This window comes from Herpailurus yagouaroundi, unplaced genomic scaffold (assembly GCF_014898765.1).
Source record: "Herpailurus yagouaroundi ecotype Mexico unplaced genomic scaffold, PumYag 159, whole genome shotgun sequence".
Classification (NCBI taxonomy): domain Eukaryota; kingdom Metazoa; phylum Chordata; class Mammalia; order Carnivora; family Felidae; genus Herpailurus; species Herpailurus yagouaroundi.
Genome location: NW_024412400.1, coordinates 45165886 through 45170216, shown reverse-complemented (window position 1 = coordinate 45170216; position 4331 = coordinate 45165886).

Below are 4331 nucleotides of genomic sequence, written 5' to 3'. Positions count from 1 at the left end.
TGAACACATTTTTCCAAGTGCTACAAGCAGAGGAAGGGGCTGGGGGGGATTTAAGGAGGGGAACTGCCCTGTCCACCTTAGCTTTCCTTTCTTAGGCTTAGCATTCAACGGCTACCGAAACAGCCACAATGAAGGGGGATATTCCCCGCCCCAGGACTCAGGTAGCTTTACCTCATGCATACCAGGCCTCCAACCATGCTTCCTACCAATTTTTTTTTTAATTTTTTTTTTCAACGTTTATTTATTTTTGGGACAGAGAGAGACAGAGCATGAACGGGGGAGGGGCAGAGAGAGAGGGAGACACAGAATCGGAAACAGGCTCCAGGCTCTGAGCCATCAGCCCAGAGCCTGACGCGGGGCTGGAACTCACGGACCGCGAGATCGTGACCTGGCTGAAGTCGGACGTTTAACCGACTGCGCCACCCTGGCGCCCCCCTACCAATTTTTAAAAAGTTATTTGATAGCTCATGACTCCCTTTTACCACTACTTGTATCAGCTTTGTGTCCTGAAATTTCACTTTGCCTGGCATGCCCTCCCTCTACCATAGGTAAAAGACAACTAATACGGGCTTTCTCTCCAGAGTGGGAAAGGGGGGTGTTAAATGGGGTGGTAGCTATTCCTTCTTGTGCAATTGCTTTTTAAACCCTGGCTTTTTAAAGGAGATGCAATCCTGACATTTCTAGCTCATTTACACTCGATTTAAGAAAACATCTTTTTGTGAGAGCAATGTGAATTGTGTGATGTCTGAATAGCCTTCTTGAGCAGAGAAGTCTTCTCCTAGAAGACATGTGTCTTCTCATGAGCTTTTTTATGGCCTCTAGACGTCTTCTACTTCTGAAGTAAGAAGCAATATTTTCTCACACTAAATTGAAAATCTAAGTGCGCGTGCGTGTGTGCATGCACACACACACACACATACACACACACACACACACACACACACACTTGAGATTTAGGTTAACGGCAAGAAAGTTTAGTCCCGAATTTTCAGCTAACACCTTCTCTCACACAAATATTTGACAGCACTGAAATTTGAGAATTTAAGAGCCTGGGTTGTGTGCTAACAATTCACTTCTCTTTATCAATAAGCTGATGCCAGTAAATCAGGTCACCAGGAAGCCACACATTCAAATTCTGTAGGTCACATAAGCCCCTTATATCAATGCTGGGGACTTGGACTCTAGGGCCAGACTTCCTGCGTTTGAATCCTATCTTCCCCTCTTCAGTTGTAAATACTAAATGAGTTAAAACAGGCAAAGCGCTTAGCACCGAGCCTGACTGTCACCACTGAATCCACATTGGCTGTCACCTCTAGGCTTTTGCACACTGCTCTTGACATTCATCGGGAACAATCTAAGAAATTACTTAGGAATCACAGAAAGATGTTTTTGCAATTACCATAAAACTGCTTTAGAAGACACCACCCATTTTGCCTTTCAATGTTCCCTGTGGAAAATACTCCTTTGTTAAATTCATGTGGGATCATTCAAGTTAGAAAAACAAATTTATCTCTCCTAATGAACTGATAGGCTTCTTTTAATGAAGTAAATGCAGATGAACCACAGATTTTTTAATTCTTTGCTTTGGCTGCCAGGAAGTCAGGGTTTATGTTCAGCTATAGTAACTATCCTGCGTTTAATAAAAACAGCTAAATAGTAACTCTTGTGGAAAAAAAAAATAAAGTTAATGCTTAAAAGTGTTTGTGAGTGTTATTGTCTGATTATGTGCACTAGCTCCAGAATGAAATCTAAAGGAGAACTGTTACTGCTAAGAAATATACCTGAAATTAAAGACAGAGTTTTTTGGAGCCACTCCCTTTCTGCCTGCCCTGATTATGACCCATGATATATCCTCATGGTATAAACTGGATGAAAGCATAGTCCAAGGGTACGGATTTCAGCAGCTGTTAAAATTACACAGTGATTGTCCGTTCACACTGTGTTGAGTTACTGGGATGAATTTACTGCTAGTGTAGAAGGAAGGAAACTAGCATTGATGAAATTAGGTGTTAATGAACACTTATTAAGTCAAATAAACACAAGCAAAATACTGATTGACCCTTCTCTTCTTTGGCCTATACTCCAGTGCTGTATGAAATACACAGCCAGGGCTTTCTGGGAAAGTTTCTGATTCTCTACTTCCTCATGAACATGCACATGAGTATAAAGCAGTTGAATGGCCAGAATCATTGGCTGTACCCCAATAGTTACTCAGACACCCCAGGCCAGAGAGCAGCCAAGAAGGGCCCAAAGTGGGGTTCTGCTTCCTGGAGATTCCAGATGGGCTTTATTTATAATTTATCAACTGAACCGGGACATCTTTGAGAGTGAGAGGGGGCACAATTAATAGTTTGCTGGGACTATCGGTGTAAACATAACCTAGATAAATCAGGATGGACGATCACCATACCTAACAGGATCAGATCAGTGGAAACCTACTAATAATGGTTCCTGGGGCACCGAGGACGCCTTTGAGTCAAAGTATTTTTTCACTGTTTTTTTTTCCCCCTCACTGAAGATTTAAATTTCACCAATACTGATTCATTCTTTTGGATTGGACGTGCTCAATCAGGGATGATCTCCCTCCCTCCCATTCGTCCCCCTTTTGCCACAGGACATTTGCCAATGGCTGATATTTTTCAGTCAAAATTGGGAGGGGTGGAGCTACTGGCATCTAGCGGGTAGAAGCCAGGTTGCTGCTAAACAGTCTACAGCTTGTAGGACAGAACAGGCTCCCACCACAAGGAATTATCCAGCCTGAAATGTCAATAGTGCTGAGATTAAGAAACTCCGTTTTGGATTAAGCACGGTCTGTCCTCTGGCTCCTACTTGAAGATACATGAGGGTCAAGAGAATGAGAAGACAAGCCACAGGCTGAGAAAATATTTGCAAAAAAACACATCTGAAACAGGACTGTTATCCAAAATATGTAAAAAAAAAAAAAATCTTAAAGTTCAATAATAGCAAACAACTTACTTAAATAATGGGCAAAAGGCATGAACGCACACCTCACCAAACAAGATAAAGAGGCGGCAAATACAAGTCTGAGAAGATGTTCAACATCGTATGTCATTTGAGGATTGCAAATTAGAACCATGAGGTACCACTATATGCCTATTAGAATTGTGAAAATCCTAAGACGCTGACAACACCAAATGTTGGTAAGGATACGGAGCAATAGGAACTCTCATTCATTGCTGGTGGGAACACAAATGGTGCAGCCATTTTGGAAGACAGTTTGGCAGTTTCTTATAAAATTAAAACACTCTTATCCTACAATCCAGCAATCACATTCTCTGATATTTGCACGGGTGAGTTGAAAATTTATGTCTACACAAAGGCTAGCACATAGATGTTTGTAGAAGCCTTATTCACAATTGGCCAAAACTCGGAGCAAACCAAGATATCCCTCAGTGGGTGAATGAATAAATAAACTGGTACGTATACACAATAGAATATTATTCAGCACTAAAAATAAATGAGTTATCAAGCCATGATGATACGTGGAAAGACCTTAACTTCATATTACTAAGTGAAAGAAGTCAATCTGAAGAGGCTATATATTGTATGTTTCCAACTACATGATGTTCTGGGAAAGGCAACATTTTAGAGACCATACACAGGTCAGTGGTGGGCAGGAGTTAGGAAGGAGAGAAAGATGATAAGGTAGAGCACAGAGGGCTTTGTAGGGCAGTGAAAACTATCTCATATAATACTATGATGGTGAATATAGAAACTTGTCGTTACACATTTGTCAAAACCTATAGAATGTACAACATCAAGAGTGAACCCTAATGTAAATTGTGGACATCAGGTGATAATGATGCATCAGGGTATGTTCGTCAGTTAAAACAAATGTAATATTCAGATGGGAGATGTTGATAGTGGGCGAGGCTGTGCATATGTGGGGGCATCTGTTGGGCGTATGGGAAATCTCTGTACCTTCTGCTGAATATTGTTGTGAACCTAAAACTGCTCCAAAAAAGTGAAGTCTAAAAAGAAGAAGATACATAAGGAGAAATATATACTTCCTACTGAATGATTTTATCAAAGGATAAGAGACCATGACGGATGAGGGGAGGCCAAGGTCCAAAATTGACCAGCTTTAGCATTTTGCCTCTGCTGACTCTAGTACCATAGACCATGGTCAGGAGACGAGGAAGGTGACTGCAACTGCTGGATGCTTTGAAAGAAGATAGGAAAGTCACTCATTCATTTTACAGTCTGCCATATGTTGTGGCTTAATCGAAAAGGATAGAAAAGTGAGCAAAAACAAATGGTAAGAAAAATGGGGCGAGGATTACTGGCACTGTTACTCGGGTTCCTGGGAG